Source organism: Crocuta crocuta, unplaced genomic scaffold (genome assembly GCF_008692635.1).
Source record: "Crocuta crocuta isolate KB4526 unplaced genomic scaffold, BGI_CrCroc_1.0 scaffold408, whole genome shotgun sequence".
Lineage (NCBI taxonomy): Eukaryota > Metazoa > Chordata > Mammalia > Carnivora > Hyaenidae > Crocuta > Crocuta crocuta.
Window position 1 is genome coordinate 1,322,000 of NW_027527444.1, and position 21,489 is coordinate 1,343,488.

Sequence of the window (21,489 nt, forward strand, 5' to 3'; positions counted from 1 at the left end):
GGCGGCGCAACTTCGCTGCGTCCCGGTTCCAGGCAGAGTTTCGTGATTATACCGTCATTTAAGACCTGGGCCAGGGAGGGCTTCCCGGGCTGTCAGACAGACAGAACGGTGACATTTTGAGGGACGGAACGCGCAGGAAGGCACAGCAGCACACCAATAAAACCCAACTACGTGATTGTCCGCCTGCAGCGTGTTGCGGTGCGCGGGAAGCGACGCGTTCCGGAGCCAACTCGCGACACGTTAGCAGGGGAAAGGGGGCGAGAATTCGGAACGGGCACGAGCGACACTTGGGGACTCCTGGACCCTGATTCGGAAGGGGCGGCCGCTCCTCCGCGCCTGCCTTCGCGTTCACTGCCGGCCGGCGCTCGGGAAGTGGGGGAGCCCTCGGGGCCCTCGGGCGTCAGCGGGCGGGCGAGCCTGACCCCAGGCCGCCCCCCAGGCCGCCCCCCAGGCCGGCCGCGCTCGGCCCTGCCCCTCAGGACTCCCCCCGTCTTCGCGACGCGCTGGAAGCTCGCCTTCGCCTTCCATTTCTCCCGATGGCCGGAGCACAAACTTTGAATTGTGCTTCCTATTTGGGCAAAGTATACACACAGCTTGACTTCCAGAGCCTGTGCTAACTTAGCAAGCGGTTTTGTGTTGTTTTTTGTTTTTTTTTTTGTTTTTTGAAATGGCTGAAATGAGGACTATAATAAGATAGTCATTTGGATTCCTGCAGGGTTTAATCCTTGCTGGCTGGTTCAAGTTTACTAAATTTACAGCCAGGGGAATTTTGAGATTGGGGAGAAGCTGACTTGGTAAAGGCAAACTATAAATTAAAAGCATCTGACTATCATAAATAGAAACACAACACGTATATGCCGAATGGTAAATTTACGAAGTGGTATATTTAAAGTTTTTTCCCTGCTCATTCTTTCCTTTGCATTTTTCCCTGCATGTTACACTTTCAGTAAAGCACACTGTCAGAGATTGGATTTTTGATCCAAATGCTCACCCGCGTTCATTACGGAAATTAGAGCAGTCATTTCCGACTGTTTTATACGCACAAAAGTATATATTATTTCAGTATAATTTATTTCAGTATACGTCTGCAGCACTCAGGAGGATTTAAGTGTCACTGTGCAAATTGCAAGTCACTCCTGCTGGAGAGAAGTCTTCAAAGGAAGCAACTAGGTTCTGAGAACAGAAAAGTGGGTAGAATGAATGAAAAGGTAAGAAATAGAGGTTTGTGCAGGAATGCTTCTAGAAAGAAAAGATGAAGGCTCTTAACCCCAGCCTTACATCTCTATTCCTTCAGCTGTTGTGAATCTGTTTTAGAAGGATGGCAGGCTGATCGGCCCAAAGTTATCATGGGCAGAGCAAATAAAATACAACTCACGATGAACAAGGATACAAAGAATACCTGCTTAGCATAAAAGTTTTCCAAAGGTTTTTCCATCCATGTCCCTGATCCAAATTTTGGAGCTCTGAGACCACAATGGCAAAAAGCCAGGAGTCATGTAGCTGAAGTTACTCAAAATTATAAAATCAGAAAGACATAGAGTGTCTGCAAGTGCCAAAAAAAAATTACTTTTAATAAATACACATGTAGCCATTTCTAAAACACAGTCGATATGCACCAAAGCGTTAGCAGCAATCATCTCTGAAGGAGTGGATTACAAGCAACTTTCACTTTCTATATTACATTTTTCTACAATAGTTGAATCTTTTAGAGCACATGCAGTATAATAAGAAATATGTATTAAATATTTAGAATATGGTTTGGGGGGTGACGATTGTTTTCTATACCAAAGAAAAAGCAACATCTCAGGAAACGGAGCAAAGTAAGAACCTCAAAGGGTCTAGCAAACAAGTGATGGTAAATAAAATTTCACAGTACAGTAGCCATTCTTACTAATTGGAGACCTATAAATGTCATGGATATGGTCTTTATTTAGAGTTTGTCTGTTTTTGCTTATTTTAGTGAATGTAAAATATTTATAAGGCTCTCCCATAGGTTCACTACTAAGTAATGGTCTCTCTTTGTTTTCCCTTAAAGTCTTAAACTCTTCAGGGTTTTTTAGGAAACAAACTCTTATAGTTGTAGAAGGAACACTGAAAACTTCAGTTCTAGACTTTATAATCTTTGTGTTCATATTTTTACTATTAAACTTTTAAAAAAATTTTTTTTAGTTTCTTTATTTTTGAGAGAGAGACAGAGAGACAGAACATGAGTGGAGAGGGGCGCCTGGGTGGCTTAGTCGGTTAAGCATCCGACTTTAGCTTAGGTCATGATCTCGCGGTTCGTGGGTTCGAGCCCCGCGTCGGGCTCTGTGCTGACTGCCAGCTCAGAGCCTGGAGCCTGTTTCAGAGTCTGTATCTCCCTCTCTCTCTGACCCTCCCCTGCTCACGCTGTCTCTCTCTCTCTCTCCTAGAAATAAATAAAACATTAAAAAAAAATTTAAAAAAAAAAAAGAAGAACATGAGTGGAGAAGGGTCAGAGAAAGAGGGAGACAGAATCTGAAGCAGGCTCTGGGCTCTGAGCTGCCAACACAGAGCCAGACGTGGGGCTCAAACTCATAGAACCCTAAGATCATGACCTGAGCCAAAGTCAGACGCTTAACCTACGGAGCCACCCAGGCGCCCCAAACTTATACTTTTAAAAGGTGTAGTCAGGGGGCGCCTGGGTAGTTCCGTCGGCTAAGTGGCCAACTTCAGCTCAGGTCATGATCTGACAGTTCGTGGGTTGGAGCCCTGCGTCAGGTTCTGTGCTGACAGCTCAGAGCCTGGAGCTGCTTCAGATTCTGTCTCCCTCTTTCTCTGACCCTCCCCTGCTCACACTGTGTGTGTCTCTCAAAAGTAAATTAACATTAAAAAAATTTTTTTTTTTTTTTACAAATAGTTTATTGTCAAATTAGTTTCCACATAACACTCAGTGCTCATAAAAAACATTTTTTTTTAAAGTGCAGTCAGGGGCACCTGGGTGGCTCAGTCAGTTGAGCGTCTGACTTCAGCTCAGGTCATGATCTCAGGGTTCGTAGGTTCCAGCCCCACATCAGGCTCTGTGCTACAGCTCAGAACCAGAAGCCTGCTTCAGATTCTGTGTCTCCCTCTCTCTCTGCCCCTCCCCCACTCATGTTCTCTCTCTCTCTCTCTCTCAAAAATAAACATTAAAAAATTAAAAATTAAAAAAATGTGCAGTCATAGGCTGGTATTTTTTGTCCTTTTTCAGTAAAAAAAAAAAAAGGTTTTTCAAAGAACCTCAAGGGCATATGGCTAGCTCAGTGGGTCAAGCATGCAACTCTTAATCCCGGGGTTGTGAGTTCGAGCCCCATGTTGGGTGTAGAGATTTTTTTTTTTAATTTTGTTAATGTCACTAATTCCAATTACTTAAATTTAGTTCATATTAGCCTACAGTGTGTTTTTAGCTTTGAAAATTCTAATTGCCTTACATGAATTATTTCAGTAATGCATACCATGTACCTGTTGGGCAGAAAAATTAAAGGAAGAAACTGAGAAGTAATTAAACAGAACACTCACCTTCAAAAATAATTTGTGCATAAGAGTATGAGGCATGAGTCGTTCTACAGCACATTCCATATAGATATGAATCTTGCCCTCTAGGGGTCTGTATTTTAAGCCTGGCAGTGCTTAACAAGATAAACACAAAAAGGGCAGGCAGGCAACTGAAAAATAAACATGGGAAAACATACAAATAGAAAGATTAAATATTTACATCCATTGTGTACAAGACCATAGTTTTAATAGAAATGCATCTGGGGCGTGGGGGGAAGGGCAGGGGCGGAGGGGTCAGCAGACAGCTACATCTGGTTAGAAGAAGGATATAAAACCGTTCTGCTGGCAAGTATTTTAAACTCCTAGAGACCCTACCCCAGCCCCAACACCCCCCCCACACACACATACTCTTTAGTTTCCTCTCCTTTACTCATAATACAAGATTACATTTATAGTTTGCGTTAATTTCCTAACGTTGCCACAACAAATGCTGAAAATAACAGGAATTTATTTTCTTACAGCCCTGGCAGCTAGAAGTCCCAAATCGATGTGTTGACAGGGCTGGTTCCCTGTGGTGGGCTTCAAGAATGCATTCATTCCCTGCCTCTCAGCTCCCAGTGGTTACCCATAATCCTTGGGGACCTTGGCTGTAGGTACATGACTCCAATGGCCATCTTCCCTCTCATCTCCGTGCCCTCACGTGATGTTCTCTGTGTGTGTGTCTCCTCTCTTCACGTAAGGACACCAGTCATGTTGGAGTAAGAGTCCGCGCTACAACAGTATGACCTCCCGTAAATTAACTGCGTCTGCAACAATCTTATTTCCAGATAAGGTCACATTCTGAGGTTTAGGGAAGGATGTGAATGTTGGGGAGAAGGGTTAATCTTCAACCCAATTGAACTATCAAGCAGCCTATATTGGCATCTACCCATTTAGCAGATAAATATATATATGGTTAGAAAGGCTTATTAAAGGGGCGCCTGGGTGACTCAGTCTGATAAGTATCCGACTTCGGCCCAGATCACGATCTCCAAGTTCATGGGTTTAAGCCCTACATCAGGTTGTCTGCTGTTAGTGTGGAGTCTGCTTTGGATCCTCTGTCTCCCTCTCTCTCTGCCTCTCCCCTGTTCATGCTATCTCCCCCCGCCTCAAAAATAAACATTTAAACAAAAGGAAAAAGTTTACGTAATAGGTTAACGGCATGCAAACTTCTTGGCACAAAATATTCACATTTATATTACATCCAATAAATCTATCTGTAGGATAAATAAAATCAAAGTGAATTTAACAATGACAATGTCTACATAGTAAAACGTAAAATTATGATTTAGTAGTTCCATGGTTAGTTTGATCCATATAAAGGTAAGTAAAAAAATCAGCCCAAAATGTATTGTTTGGGGCCTGTTTTTAAAGGCCAAAGACAATGGCGGCGCCTGGGTGTCTCAGTGAGTTAGGCATCGAACGTTCAACTTCAGCTCAAGTCACAATCTCATAGTTGGTGCGCTGACAGCTCAGAGCCTGCTTGGGATTCTCTCTCTCTATCCCTCTCTCTCTGCCCCTCCCCGCTCATGTTAAAAAATGTTAAAAAAATAAACGTTTTTTTAAGAAAAATAAATAAAGGTCAAAGACAATGACAAGAGCCTCACTTTCCCCTGTGCTGTGAGGTGAAACAGATGATCACAACATAAAATTATATACCTTTCTAATGGAAATGGAACTGAAGAGTCCCACCCATCACCCTTCAGGATGAAGACTAAATATAAATTCCTTGGTATGGCCCCCTAAGCCTGCCACCCTCCAGCCATCCCCTCCCCCCTCCTCCCTCTTCCTCCTGTGTGCTCCAGCCCTCAGAGCCACCTCTGACAGACTGACAGATGACAAACTTCATTAGGCTGTTCGAACCCCCTTCCTTTTTCATGTGGCCAATTCCTACTTCTTCAGACTTCACTTCTCCCCATAACAATGACTGTCCCCGTGGCTACTTCTACGACACCTGTGCTTTCCCCATCACGGCTCTCGTGGCCTGGAATGTATCCCGCCCTGTGCCCAGTGCAGATGGCTGGAATTGTCTGTCTTCCTCATCTTTGATCTCTATGATTTAGCAGCAGCTCAATAAACAGTTGTGGAATAAGTGAAATAAATGGGGGGGCGCCCGGGTGGCTCAGTTGGTTATAGTGTCCGACTTCGGCTCAGGTCATGATCTCACGGTTTTTGGGTACGAGCCCCGCGTCAGGCTCTGTGCTGACAGCCAGCTCAGAGCCTGGAGTCTGTCATCAGATTCTGTGTCTCCCTCTCTCTATGACCCTTCCATGCTCATGCTGTCTTTATCTCTCTCTCTCAAAAATAAAAACATTTAAAAAAATTTTTTAAGTGAAATAAATGGGAAAAGATATGTTAAATGTCAGAAAAAAGAGCTAAAATGATCCTTTAGAAGAGCGTTCATTCCCCCTCCCCACATATACCAGGAGTGTTCACTTTTTAAAAAGAAACTGTATCTTTATAAACAATGTAAACATGCATACGTTGCTACACTTTATGTTGATGGCTACATTTTACATTTCTATAAAGAAACAGGCTGGCCATCATTGCCCCTCTAGGCAACATTTGTTATGTGACACTCTTAGTGTTCTTGGCTTTCGGAAGCCTGGGTGAGGAGGTTCATACCTGTTTCTAATAGAGCCTCCAAAATCAAGAGAGGTCAAAATATTGGTCCATAGTCTTCAGACAACATCTCCTCAGGAACATTTCTACCAACCAAGATACTGTTGAGGGGGAAATGATTACAGAATAATAGAATAATATGTATCATACAATCCACTTATGGAAAACTATAAATCCACAACAATCTACGTATGAATACATGTCCAAAGTAATAATGTTCATCAAAATGCAAACAATGGTGGTGGGGTGCCTCAGGCAGTTAAGCGTCCAACTCTTGATGTTGGCTCAGGTCATGATCCCAGGGTCGTGGGATAGAGTCCCGAGCCAGGCTCTGCATGGAGCCTGCATAAGATTCTCTCTCTCTCTCTCTCTCTCTCTCTCTCTCTCTGCCCCTCTCCTCAGCTCACACTTTTTCTCCAAAATAAAATAAAATAAAAGCAATGATTATCTCTGGGCTGGAATTGACAATTTCCTTGTATTTTTTGTTTTAACTTTTATAATGAATAGCTTTTATTTTTACAAAAGCAATCAAGTTGTTTTTCAAAGAAAAGGGGTTTTTTCCTCCAAAATTGTCTCCATCTTTGCCTTAATTACATTTCACTTTCACTGACATCTTTTTCCTTTTCTTTCTCCCCATCATCTTGTCTGTGGCAATATTAAAACAATGCCCACCATACAATCATGACCCTAACTGGTATCAGCCTCAGAGTTCTGTTTTTCCTCCCCACGGGGACAGCTGCTATTAAATAAATTTTAAAGGGTTTTTCCAAGCGAAAGTGAAGGGAATTACTCTGTCTTTCCCCTAATTATCTTCATCACTTCCAGCCCCTGTTCTGCCTGATCCCTATGGAAGTTGTATTCATTTGGTGCAAACCTCTCCCCCTCCCTTGGTGTTGATGTTCTATCCCTAGTATTCTTCATTCCGTTGAACATAGTGGGTGTTCAATAAACATTTATTTTTTGATGTTTATTCTGAGTGACAGAAATAAGAGAAAGAAAGGTGGAGGGGGGGGAGAGAGAGAGAGAGAGAGAGAGAGAATAACAAGCAGGCTCCCTGCTCAGCACAGAGCCCAATGCAGGGCTCGAGCCCACAACCCTGGGATCATGACCTGAGCCAACATCAAGGGGCGGACGTTGGGGGCACCTGGGTGGTTCAGTCGGTTGAGCGTTTGCCGCAGGTCATGGACCTTGTGGTTTGTGAGTTCGAGCCCCGCGTCGGGCTCTGTGCTGACAGCTCAGAGCCTGGAGCTGCTTCAGATTCTGTGTGTCCCTCTCTCTCTGCCGCTCACCTGTTCACACTGTATCTCTAAAAAATAAACGTTAAAAAATATCTTCAAGAAAGAGTCGGACGCTTAACCGACTGGGCCACCCAGGTGCCCCTCAATAAAGATTTATTAAACCGAAAAGGGTGCAAGCGTAACCCCACGAGGGCCCACGTGAGGAAAGGAGGGAGTGAGGGAGCAAGAGAAAGAGGGAGGAAGTGCCATTCAAAACGCTGAGGGTAAGGCTTAGGGGGCTTACGTCACCCCCGCGGGGCTCGCCCTTCCGCACCGCGGGGAGCCTGGCCCCTTTCCCTCAGCTGCAGACGTTTCTATAGTTCGCAGGTTGTCAGCGTCTTCCCTCCCTGGTCTCCACCTGCCTTGACCAGCTCAGTGGCGTCATTATCACCGGAAGGAGCAGCATCACACCTGCAACCTGAACACCCAACAGCCCAATGGACCCCCGGTGAACGGCACAAACGGATAAGGTGGGTAAGGAGGCAAAGGCAGGCGGACAGTGAAACCCAGGCAGCGGCAAGGAAGTGAGACGAAGCCGCACACGGTCTCCCTCTCGAAGCCTGCGGCGAACAGAACGTCTCGCGAGCCCCGGCTCCGTCTGGAACTCGAAGCGGGTGCGTGTTTTCACCCGATTTCCCCTCCGCCGCCTCCAAAGTTCCAATGAAGCTGCGGGGCCTGGCGCGTCCGGGAGGCCGGCCGGNGAATGCGAGCATCCAGAGACCCCTGCCGTCACCTTGGTCCTCAGGGGGGCCACAGCCGAGGGGCTCCGGAGCGCCGAGCAGGCCGCCTGCCGCGGCATTGACGCCTACTCCCAGCTGTGCCAGGACCCCAGGCTGCTTCCGGGAGCCGGAGCCACCGAGATGGCTCTGGCGAAGCTGCTCGCAGAGAAGGGAAGCACGTTGGAAGCGCCCAACGGCCCCGCCTTCCAGGCATTTGCAAGCGCCCTTCGGTCTCTTCCCGAAGCCCTGGCCGAGAACGCGGGCCTAGACGTCTCCGACGTGATGGCACAGATGAATGCAGCTCACCAGGCTGGGAACTTCCTGGTAGGAGTGGGCCTCGAAGGGATCATAAACGTGGCCCAGGAAGACGTATGGGACACCCTGATAGCCAAAGTGCAGGCACTTCGGGCCGTAGCTGATGTGACCCTGGAGCTCGTGAACGTGGACGAGATTGTAGTGGCCAAGAAAAGTGCCCCAAATCCACAGGACTTGAATCCTGCGCGTAAGGCGGCCCAGGAATGCCCATCTCCTGTGAAAAATCAGCTCCCTGGAACCTGAATTAAGTAGTGACATCCTCAATAAAACGGGGATTGCCAAGGAAGGCACAGTCACCCCCAAAATGAATGTTTGCCGTGCTTTATTCCCTCTGTTTGGCACTCGTAGAGTCAGTGTCTTTAGTCAAAAACAACATAAAGGACCGTAAGATAAAAATCCTTTTCATTGATTTATTTCCTTTCGGATTCTTGGCTTTTTTCATTTCCTGTTTCTCTCCATCATATTCTGTTCCTTTCCTCCAATAAGAGCCAGGTTTGATTCTATTAAGACAGTTTTTAAAAATGTTTTTTTTATTTGAGAGAGAGAGACAGCATGAGCAGGGGAGGGTCAGAGAGAGAGAGAGAGAGAGAGAGACAGAATGTGAAGCAGGCTCCAGCCAGCTCAGAGCCGGATGTGGGGCTCAAACCCACGAACCATGAGATCATATCCTGAGCCCAAGTCGGACGCTTAATCAACTGAGCCACCCAGGCGCCCCATCTATTAAGACATTTTTAATGGAGTACCTTGGCTGTGGGGATGCGGGAAAAAAAGTGCAGGAATCTCTTCCCAACTGCTTCAGTTATCCCCACACAATATCCTCATAGATGTCAAATTTCTAGCTAGATGTCACATTAGCCATCTACACATCAGTTCCAGCCCACAGGAGCGGCTGCACACTCCTGTTGTGATTATGTGGGAAGAGAAGGGGGTGGTGGTGTAAGGCAAAGAGGGGGGGAGGGGAGGGGAACGGAAAATGAATTGGCAGGCTGAAAGAAAAGAAAATAAATTCTTGGCATAGATAGCAAAAGAACTCGCACCTTAGAACTCCACTAAGCTGCAGGGGTGAGGGGAACGCAGGAGCGCCGGGCACTAGCATGTTCCCAGGAGGGCTGTGGTGGGGGTGCCACACCCCTGGGCATTGAAGGGGGAGTTTGAGCAGAGTTGGGAACAGAGCAAGACGCATGACCCAAAGCCTTTGCTACTTTAACATCCAAGTTATCCTGCCTCTGGGAGACAGCAGAACCTAGGGACAGAATCTAGGTGATAGTAACAGGGATTATAGAAATAGCTAATTTGTTAAAGCAGTTGGAACACACTTTATATACATTTTATTTCATTGTCAAAACAAACTTACAAGAAAAGAGCTTGATTATCTCTCAGTTGCAGGAGACCTAATTGAGCTTCAGAAAAAAGTCATCGGCCAAAGTTACACAGTAAATAGAAGAGGAATATCTATTCTCTTATTTGTTGTTTTATCGTCCCAATCATACATCCCTCGCTTGTGATGTTTTCAGAGATGGAATCCCTATGACTACAAAGTATGTCTCAAAAGGCCTTTTGAAAATTTACAATGAAAATTTTTTTCAACGTTTATTTTTGAGAGAGAGAGAGTGTGTGTGCAAGCATGAGCAGGGGAGGGGCCGAGAGAGAGAGAGGGAGACACAGAATCTGAACCAGGCTCCAGGCTCTGAGCTGTCCGGCCAGAGCACGACGTGGGGCTCGAACCCACGAACTGTGAGATCATGACCTGCGCCGAAGTTGGACGCTTAGTCGATTGAGCCACCCAGGTGCCCCTACAATGTGTTCTTAAAATTAGACAAAAAGCCTCATTTTATTAAAAATAAAGTCTCCTGTTCACGGAGAACATTTTAGTTATATATCCAAGACCTGTGTATTCCAAACAATGTAAGACCATGTATTTTAAAAGTCCCAAGTTTGAGGGGCGCCTAGATGGCTCAGTCGGTTAAGCGACTGACTTCAGCTCAGGTCATGATCTCGAAGTTCGTGGGTTGGAGCCCCGCATCGGGTTCTGTGCTGACAGCTCAGAGCCTGGAGCCTGTTTCAGACTTTGTGTCTCCCTCTCTCGCTGCCCATCCTCTGCTCATGCTCTGTCTCTCTCTGCCTCAAAAATAAATAAATGACCAAAAAAAATTTTATAAATAAAAATAAAAGTCCCAAATTTGACAAGATGTGGGGAGAAATCATATTGCAACATTACCATCTCCTTTGCCCCTGGACAGATACACACACACACACACACACAATTATATATATGCATATGCAACTTAAAACTTATCAAGCACAGGGCACCTGAGTGGCTCAGTCAGTAGAGTGTCATGACTTTGGCTCAGGTCTTGATCCCATGGCCTGTGAGTTGGAGCCCTCCATCAGGCTCCACACTGACAGTGCAGACAGCCCGCTTGGGACTCTCCCTCTCCTTCTCTGGCCCTCACTCACTTGCTCTCTCTCTCTCTCTCTCTCTCTCTCTTTCAAAATAAAAAGTTAATGTTTTAACAGATGTTTATTTTTGGTATAGAGAGAGCACGCGAGCAGGGGAGGGGCAGAGAGAGAGGGACACAGAGGATCTGAATCGGGCTCCGTGTTGACAGCAGAGAGCCTGATGTGGGGCATGAACTCACGAACCGCAAGATCAGGACCTGAGCCAAAGATGGATGCTTCACCGACTGAGCCACTCGACACCCCAGTAAAAAAACAAACCAAAAAAAAAAAACTTTAAAAAAATGATCAAGGACAGCCTTACAAGGGGCAAGGAAAGGTTCGGCACACAAATCCAACTGGGATATGCTGAGAACTTTGAAGGTAAAACACCTGCTCCAGACTTGAAAGTTGAGAAAGAGAATTCAGGCATCTTCTAGAATGTGCCGGGGAGGCCTTGGGGCTTGTGACCCGAGGCCTCTGAATCGCATGTATCTGTTCCCATCTAGCCCAAGACTGGTTGGTCGGCCCTTCAATTCTGTGAACCGCCACATATCCCTCAGATCAATCTCCTTGAGTGAGCCTGAGTAGCTTTCCCCTTCTTGTACTTGAAGAAGCATTAGCAGCCCCGGAAGGGACGGGCATGTCGTGTGACAGTGAAGGTGACCAGCGTGGACAGCTAGCAGACTGGGCTCGGGAAGAGGACTCGCATGAGGAGTTCACTATAAGGTTGAAGTGCTTGGGGACAGAGTCTCTCTTAGTTTCAGTTGAGGACGTCCCCTTCTCTCCAGGCTGCCTTCTAAGCTCTGCGACCCGAAGTGTGCTGCCTGAACCAGTGATGACATCACCGCTCAGAAGCGTGTCACCAATTCACCAATGTAGAACCGCAGCCCTAGCCCCCAGTCCCCAGACCTGCTAGGACAGAAGCCGCACGTTCACGTGATCCCCAGGTGATGGGGTACATATTAAAGTTTGGGAAGCACTGATTTAGGCAATAACCGCAATTAGCTCTGGCTTGACTATGCTTAGCGTAACCTCTTAATACCATGAAGCGTTCTGTTTAAGCGTTAAAATATATGACTCACAGCAAGTTGCTTCTTTTCTCCTGCTGACTATGGAGAAGTTCACCAGCGTTTGACCTCCATTTTACGGGATCCAGATCCTGCTCGCAAGGTTACAGGATGAAAGGTCTCAAGTTCTCCAAAGGTCCAGACTCAGCTACGTATTTCTCTCCCAGGAGCAGCTGAATTTCCCTACAATTCCTACAGCACATTATGGAACTTGCTGCTGGTGGACTCGACTGCTCCTCATTCCCCAGTCCCTTCCGGGTTAGCAACGCTATTTAATGGGCCTCTGAGATGATCTGGTGAACGGAGAGCAAAGAAACAAGATCCGGAGAAAATAGGGAAGGAAAAGGAGACGTCTGAGTCCTGGGGGATGAGAGAGGTGAGGGCCTGGCTCGGGAGCCGGAGGCCGGGGCTGAGCCGTGGGAAGCGTTCCATCCATTTGGGCTCCAGAGAGCAAGACCCAGGACTGGGGCGCGCAGCGATACTGGAGACCCAGAGGTGGGGGGAGGGGAAGTCATTGATTCCAATCTGGGAAAAGAAGATCAAAACCACAGGAAAGCATTGTCAGTAGTTTGTTTCAATCCTTTGTGTGAACCTCTTCCCCAGAATCCGACCTGAGGAGAGCCCCTGATGACAGGAGCCCTACTTTCAAGGCCTGCAAGTTTGGGGTCCCGTCAGTGCAGAGGCCGGGAGGGAGAGAGAAAGCTAAGAGTAAAGAGAAAAAGAGACCCCAAACTGGGCCATCTGAATGGGAAGAAGAGAGGATATGAAGGCTCAGGGACCCAACAATTTCATTTGGAAATAAGCAAAACTAGTTTTAAGATCTGCTGAGATGCTGCCCGCTGGACGGATGTAAATCGCACATGTCCCCACCCCAGGCCACTCCCGTCTCTGCTCGAGCCCTTCGGGAACAGGGACCTGCTGTTGATGCCTCACTGTGAACAAGAGGGCTGTGAGGGGCATTGGTGCCTGCTTGCTGCTGGGCTACTTCCTGCTGAGATGCACTGAAAACTCCCCCCATCGGGGCGCCCGGGGGGGCTCCATTGGCTCAGGTCGTGACCTCACAGTTCTTGAGTTCAAGGCCTGCATCGGGCTCTGTGCTGACAGCTCGGAGCCTGGAACCTGCTTCAGATTCTGTGTCTCCCTCTATTTACCCTCCCCCGCTTGCACTCTGTCTCTCTCTCAAAAAAAAAAAAAAAAAACATTAAAAAATAAAAAGACTAAAAAAAATAAAAAGAAAACTTCCCCTCAATAGCAGTTATTACCTCATTAAGGTAACTACTCCTGGGAAAGGTGTCCCTGTAACGCTAAAATGTCAAAACCTGCTGTAGGCACAGATCTCAGAATCTCTGTGGTCCCAGAAGTGGCTGAGCACACTTTTCTCCCACAACATCAACCGTCCCCCCTCCCAACTAAAGATCCCTTCCTAACTGAGGAGGGAGAAGAGGCTTGGTGGGAATGAGGGAAATACCTGCAAGATGCCTGAGGGGCTCACCTACCCGTGGGTTCTTCTTCTTCTTTTTTTTAAGTTTATTTATTTATTTTGAGAGAGAGAATCCCAAGCAGGCTCCGTGCTGTCAGTGCAGAGCCCGACGCAGGGCTCGATCCCACAAACCGTGAGATCATGACTCAACCTACAGAGCCCCTCAGGTGCCCCGCCCAGTGGGTTCTAAGGATTGAGATGATGGACAGGCCAGTTTGGGGGTCTGAGAACAGAGGAAATTCTCTGCTTCCAGGCAGGAACCCAGAGGAGCTCCTTGTGCTGAGGGGATGGAGCAGAAATGGCTGTAGCGTGTGGCGGCCGAAAGGAAGGGGGTAGGAATCTGAGAGCAGTCAGGTTTCCCTGTACCCCAAGAAGGAGGAGATCAAGGGCTGACTTGGTTGAGGTCTGGATTGGCCAAGAAGAGCTGCTAAGGGACTAAATTTACCTGGAACTAAGTAGATTAATTATTCTGCCATTAGATAGAAGGGAAGCATAGAGGTCATTTAATTACAGAAAGACGTTGAGTTCAGGGCTTGAAAATTCAAACTGTGTACACACGTAGGCTGCAGGAGGAATGCACTGTCCTCGCATCCCCAAGGGAGCGCAATGAGGTTATCGCTGAGCTAAGGAACAGAGACTAGATGCTGGTTAGCAAAACAGTGGTAATCTTTCTCTAATGCAGCACAAATTCAAGATGCAGTTTTATTCATTATATAAAAAAAATTTTTAAATGGCTATCTAGAAGTTTTCTTCGAACTCACTGAGGGCAATCACAAAGGAAAAGTGACCCCGGGGTGCCTGGGTGGCTCAGTTGGTGGGTGTCCGATTCTTGATATTGGCTCAGGTCATGATCTCGTGGTTGTAAGATGGAGCCCCAACTCAGACTCCATGCTGAGTGTGGAGCCTGCTTAGGATTCTCTCTCTCCCTCTCTCTCTCTCTCTCTGCTCCTCCCTGGCTTGCTCGTGCGCTCTTTCTCTCAAAATAAATAAACATTTAAAAAAAAGAAATAAAGGAAATAAAACTCACTGGGTAGATCCCAGTGAGTTCAGGGAAAATAGTCTTTCTATACTTTACTGAACTCACAATGAAAAATGTTTTCATATCCAGATCATCATTAATTTTTAAAAATATCTTAACACTTGTGTATTCTGATTTCAGAGCTCAGACTTCAGAACCTCAACATTTCCGAGGCCCCCAGTCTGTTTACTGGAAGTTACCCTCTTGGGAAGCAACTAAGCTCTGGACAAGTTTTCCCTTCCAGAAGAGATGAGATCTGTCTGGCCAATCTCAGTCTTCCCTGCGTAGATGAAAAATATTCCAAGCTTCACCTTTCATTCCTGCATTTGTTTTGACTAAAAAAATTATTTCAACTTTATTAATGGATTTGTTTATAGAAGGTATAATAATCTATTGCAATATTATTTCATGAGAAAAATAGTTTCCAAAATTGCTTGTGATTTTTTTTAAGTAGGCTTCATGCCCAGTGTGGAGCCCAATGCAGGGCTTGAACTCCTAACCCTAAGATTAAGACCTGAGCTGAGATCAAGAGTTAGATACTCAACTGGCTGAGCTTGTGACGTTTTTTACGTTAAATTTTAATTTGAGAAGAATCTGCACGTGCCTTAATCCCTGAAACCAAATAGAAAACATTTCAAAATATACCCAGATGTTATTGAAATTTAAAGTTTTTTTTTTTTAAATGCAGATATACTTGACATATAACATTGCATTCATTTTAGGTATACAACACAGTACTACAAATCTGTATCTATCTCTCTATGTATGATAGAAATGTTTACCACAATAAGTTTAGTTGACATGCATCATCTCACACTTATAATTTTTTCTCTTATGATGAGAACTCTCCCAGCAACTTTCAAAAACATGATACAGTATTACTAACTGGACATGCTGTACATTACATCCTCAGGAGTTATTTATAACTGGAAGTTTGTAACTTTTAACCCACATCACCCAGCCTTCCATCACCTGACTCTGACAACCACCAATCTGTTCTCTATTAGTTCATGTTTGTTTTGTTTTTATTTTTTGTTTATTTATTTTGAGAGAGAGGGCACATGCAAGCATGTGTGCAAGTGGGGGAGGGGCAGAGAGAGAGGGAGAGAGTATCCCAAGCTGGCCCAACACAAGCCTTGATCCCACGAACCGTGAGATCATGACCTGAGCTGAAAGCAAGAGTCAGATGCTTAACCGACTGAGCCACCCAGGCACCCCTGTTTTTGTTTTTAGAATCCACATATAAGCGAGATCATACAGTATTTATCTTTCTGTCTGACTTATTTCACTTAGTATATTGCTCTGAAGGTACATCAAAGTTGCTGCAAATGGTAGAATCTCCTTTTTTATGGCTGAATAATATCCCATTCTATATATTTATATTAACATTTAATACTATACATATTACATATTCCTTATCCGTTCATGCTTCAATGGACTTAGGTTGTTTGCATATCTCAGTTACTGTAAATAATGCTGCAATGAACATGGGGGTGTAGGTATCTTTTTGAGATAGTGATTTTGTTTCCATCTGGTGTAGACCCAGAAGTGGAATTGCTGGATCACATAGTCGCTCCATGTTTAATTTTTTGAAGACTCTTCATACTGATTTCAGAGTGGCTGCCCCAGTTCACATGCCTACCGACAATGCACAAGGGTTCCCTTTTCTCCACAGCCTCGCCAGCACTTGTTACCCTCTTTTTGACCACAGCCATTCTAACAGCTGGGAGGTGATATCTCATTGTGGTTTTGATTCGCATTCCCCTGATGATTAGCAATTCTGCAGACCTTTCTATGTACTTATCGGCCATTTGAACATCTTCTTTGGAAAAATGTCTATGCGGACCTGCTCGTTTTTTAATCCAGTTTTTCGAGGTGTTATTGAGTCCTATGAGTTCTTCATGGAAATTTAAAGTTTTGATTCAGATGTCTAGCATCACAGCATAAAGGTACCATCCACGGAGATTGGTGTGCTTAAGCTCTCCTCACAAGCGTTTCTATTTTCACATAAGTTTTTTTTATTTCGCCCTATGATGTGACGGACCGTATGTAGTAGAGAATGAGAAGGTCGTTAAAGATTTAAAATATGGAAATATTAATGTAATAAATAGTATAAGAAAAGATTTCTCTTTTCCTTTGTATTACAACTTACTTCATTTTCTATTATATTACAAACTCATTTGGTGTAATTGTTTTTTGCCACCTTTATTTTCTGTGTGTTGTTTCTTCATTGGTGGATTTCATGTACTCCTCACCCACTTTATTTCTATGCAGGTGGTTTCTACTTCTCCACCAACGTCTCTTGGTTCCCATTACAGCGAGTGATTAATCTTCTTTGCTTTTTACTCCATGTATTCTTCTTCCTCTTCTTCCTCCTCTACTTGAGGAGAAAATCAGGGCAGGACCCGGAGCTTGGGTGGGGACGCCTGGGGCAAACTTCTCCTGCAGCTTCCCCCACAAGCCTTTCCGCATTTCCTCAAACGCATCCCAGGGTCCCAGGTGACTGTGGCCCGGGCCACCCCTACGGTTCCACGGACAGGCCACGGAAGCCCGCGTGGCCGGGGTGAGGCTGCTTGTGTAGGAGTTTGCGTAGAGTCACGCCAAGCTCTCACCCGTCCCCCGGCAGCCCTTAGCCTCCGCAGCCCCGAGTTCTCTCGACGGCCTCCTCGACGGCCGAGCTGTCCGCCGCCACAGGCCGCCATCAGTCTCGCGCATGCGCCGTCCCGCAGAACGGAAAGAAACACCGGAAGTGGCCGGCCGCCATCTTGAGCCCCTCGGCGTGTCTGTGGGTCCTTGGAAGGTCTGTTCTGCCTCCTTCTTTTGCATGTTGGACGCGTTCATTTTTCCTGGCCGGTTCACGAAGACCGTTACCTATTTTGTGCCCCAAATCTGTGTTTCCTTTTCATAAATTAAATTTCTCTTCTTTCATTTTTCTTCTTTTCAGTCTGAAAGAGTGAGATCTTTTCACAGAGCTCTTCAGCTTTTTACTTTCACGAAGTTTCCCCTCTTCTTTTGTCTACGGAACCCTCACAAACTCATATTTTGGACTCACCCCAATAATGGATTTCTGGAAGTGCTGTTAGTTAAACATTTCTCTCGCTCTGCAAAGTGGACTGTGAGAGTTCTGGAAGTAAATTATTTATGTTTCAAGGCATAGTGGGGGTACAATTGGATTTCCTATTGCAATATGAACATGTGTTAAGCACCAACCCAGTATTAAGAGTTACCAGGGGCGCCTGGCTGGCTCAGTCCTGGCGCATGTGACCCTTGATCATGGGGTTGTGAGTTCCAACTGAACCGTTGGGTATAGAGATTACTTAAAAATACAGCCTTTAAAAAAAACCCAGAAGAACTACCCAGAAACAACATTTCAGCTTGGTCAACAGGCAAGGAATCTCAATCAGGCAATCTTGGCTAGTATGGTACTGTAAAAATTACCCATTCATCTCCTGCTGCAGGGAGGGTAACTGGCAGAGCCCCTCAGCCACTGGTCTCTGATTCCAGCACTGCAATCCTGGGAAGGGAAAGTGGGCTCCACCCCTCCGGTCAGCCAGGCCGAAAAAGTTCTCTGAGCTACACTGCTGAGAACTTCCTACCCACCCAGCTCCCCCTGCCTCCCTTGCCAGGGCTCACATCTCCCTGCCTGCTCCAACTCTCTCACCTTTCTTCTCTCATAGACATTTCCTCTTATGAATCTCTTGCATGGCAATCCTGTCTTGGCATCTACTTTGAACTAACAGGATGGTAGGTCATAAATACAAGATTACTATGAGAGACATTGCCTCTTCCTTGCACTAGATTTGTCCTTCAAGTGAGTGGACTCTCCTTTTCTCAAAAGTCAGTCAAGGAAAGAGAACTTTAATTTATAACCCGCTACCACACCCTACCTCCACCTAAGAGCCGCTCCCCACACCACACCCTAATGGGCACAGCTCAGGCCACAACTGCTGCATGACACCCTCCCAACTACCACACAAGGGGGTTTAAGCACCCCCCCAACACACTTTCCTCTTTCCCAAGTGTTATTATTCATTTCCAAGAGTCAATGAAGCTTATCCTGGAGACCTTTCTCTTTTTTAGTAAGGCTTTGTTTCTATATTAATAATAATTAAAATGCCTTTCAAAAGAATAGCATTTTTTGTTACTTTCTCAACCCCTTTCTAAAAACATTACCTCATTTGATCCGCTTGATAACTGTGACTGTAGGCAGACAGGGCTAGTATCAGCCCCACTTCACGGAAGAAGAAACTGAGACACGGACCAATCTCTACGCGAGTCGATTTCCAAGTCTGTCCAATGAAGACCTGAACCCTATGACTTCTGAGTCCTCTTCTCCTTTGAAAATGGTAGGGTTTTCATAATTTGTCTACTATAGTTAGTAGTTAACAGATTAGGGACGTGAGGTGGATGCCCTTCGGTGGCGGGCTGATTCTCCCACACTGTGGTCTCTTTGCTGACAACAGAGCCAGCCAACAGTTACGAGCTGAGCTGTCCCCGTGTGCCATGCCCTGTGCTGATGACTTACAGGAGCGCAGTGACTACCTGCTCGGCCCCATTCGCCTCCTACACGCCTGAAAATCTTTAGATTTCGCTTCCACACGCACCTACACCTATCGGGAGCTGACACTACTCCTGCCCTAACAATATGCTCCCGATTGGTTTAACCTGATCCACATTTTCTGAGCTCCAGAGGACGGTCCCTGGTCTAGGGCTGGGCCCAGGCCCAAAAGGTCCACCCGGGGTGAACTGCTGGCATCTGGCCTGGGTGCAGGGACAGAGGTGTGCTCTCTCCTACCGGATATAAATCAGGAAGCACTGTCTTTATTGCTCCTGGCAGCCTCTCTGTGGCCCCAAGGGGGAAGCTACAGGAGTCTCGTTTGGGCCAATAGTCTTTAGCAGCTACAACCTAGCAGATGTCGCGATCCCTACAAATGAACAATCAACATAGGCAAAGACAGATGAGGTCACGAGACCCAGAGAGTTACTGCACTCTGCCAGGCTCACACTGCCTGTTTGGGGAGGTGAGGATTAGATTTCAACTCTCCACCAACCGACTCAGGGTTCTCCTGGCCTCAGTAAGGAGAGAATGCACCCCAGTGCAATGATTCTTGAGAAAAATCAGGCTTCTAGCTGCTGACCCGACCCCAGAAGTGTTTGAAGGGGAGGAAGGGGAAACTAGAAGCTTCCTTCTTTCTGCTTTCCTGCCTAAGACAGAAAGATGCCGGGCCTAGCGGCCTAGCTGAGCATGACGGTTAACACAGAACCAGAAACCTTTCCCTCCCCCACCCCACCCTACCCTTCTGTCAAGCAAAGAGCCTCTGAGACTGCCCCGAAGGAGGAAGGCGTTGCCCGGCCAAGAATCTGCCTACCTGGGGTCAGGGTGAGGACAAAGCAGGGAGGACTTGCTAAGAACTGGAAAGGAGGTGGGCAAAAGTGTGGCCTTGGGGCAACAGGCCTTGTTTCTCAGGCTCCTTGTGAAATAAAGCACACAGATTAACGAAACACAAAACATTTACAAACGGCACAGCTCCTTGGGCAGAGTCAGACATGGCCAGTTCGGTTAGTCCGTTTGATCACAGAAAACGTACCACCCATTTACCCAGCAAGGATTTATTGATGAATTACCTTGTGCCCTGAGGTGTGCTCACATCTTAACGGTGGAGGGGAGATAAAGGGAAACAGACCATAACAAGTAAACAAACAAGATGTGCTGAGGCTCTGAAGGAAAGAACAGGGTGATATGATAAAATGCAGCTGGTCAGGCAGGAGGGGTCCCACCTTAGACACTGGCAGAAATGCCTCCCCAGGGTGACACATGGGCTGAGCCATAGGAGTCTGAAGAAAAGCTGATCCAGACAGGTGAGGAAACAAGTGCAAAGGCCCTGTGGCAAAAAGTGCTTGGCAGAAAGGCGGTCGGTGTGCCTGGAGTGTGGTGAGCTGACGCTGGAGAGGCAGCCAGGATCCCAGGGGCAAGGCCTTGGGAGGCGTCATGGGGGCTTCGTAAAGCGCCAACGCAGCTCCAAATACAGTGTTTCGCCACGCTAATGCATGTATTCATGAGCCACGGTGGATCCTCCCGAAGGACCTCTGACGTTTGACCCGAGTTTAAGTTTGAAATCTCCCACTTTAACGACCTTGGGAAAGCTACTGGGGCTTCCTCATTTGAATAATCAAGGGTTTGAAGCCTAAAGACTTGCGTGGCGATCAGCTCCAAACCTCAGCATTATCAACTTATCCTTGCCATCAAAAGCGGCCATTTACAAAACTCGCAGAAATTTTGGAGGAAACACAGTATGTAAAATGTTAGAAGACAATTGCATGAACGATCGATGTGACACCCCCCACCCCCCACCCCGGAAAAACCGACTACGCCGCCGGGCTGACCAACTCCTGTCACTGCAGCCTCACGCGGCCCCTTACAGAAACCGCATCTCGAGCCTGTGTCTGGGTCGATCTGGGGCTTCCAGCTCATTTCCCGTTTCACAAACTCAGAGCAAAACGCATCTTCGGGCTGATGTTCACCGCGTTTGCGCCAGCCCTCCGCCCGCAGCGCGGGGAGGTGGGTCCCGCCGCGGAGTCCGGGGGCGGGGCGGGGAGAGGGACGCGCGGACGGCCCGACAGATGGGCCCCGGGAGCGAACCCAGGAAGGCGTTCGCGGCCTCCTCCTCGGGGAGAAGGGAAGAGCCAAGTGACGCAAAGGGGAGGAAAGGGGCAGCCGGCGAGCGTGCGGGCAGCGCGGGACGCCGAGCCCCGGGGGCAGGCGCAGCAGGGCAGCGCGCGCGGCCCAGAGGGCGACGCGGAGGGGAGACGGGCAGTGCTGGCAGCGGAGAGGCGGCGAGGGCCCGGAACAGGACTCGGGAGGACGCCGGCCACGGGGGACCCACCGGAGACCNGGAGCGGGGGCGGGGCCCCAGGCTGCGAAAGGGCCAATGGAAGCTGAGCCGGGGATCGCGGGCGGCCGTCCGGACCGGCGCCTGGGGAGAGGGACCCGGAAGGCGGTGGGGGCGGGAGCCGGCCTGAC

At 47.2% G+C, this 21,489-nt stretch overlaps 1 long non-coding RNA gene across 5 annotated transcripts; it reads right to left on the minus strand.

Annotated features, from left to right (window-relative positions):
- Positions 1–886: 886 nt before the first annotated feature.
- Positions 887–8,126, minus strand: LOC144229253 (uncharacterized). Of its 5 annotated transcripts, XR_013334426.1 has the most exons (7): positions 7,675–8,126; positions 7,298–7,459; positions 6,157–6,254; positions 4,012–4,263; positions 3,517–3,662; positions 1,400–1,543; positions 887–1,173 (listed from the first exon to the last, which is right to left on the minus strand). It is a non-coding gene; the product is annotated as an uncharacterized LOC144229253 (long non-coding RNA). The 5 variants fall into 5 exon arrangements; XR_013334421.1 differs by lacking the exon at positions 1,400–1,543; XR_013334422.1 differs by having other exon boundaries at positions 887–1,543.
- Positions 8,127–21,489: the final 13,363 nt, after the last annotated feature.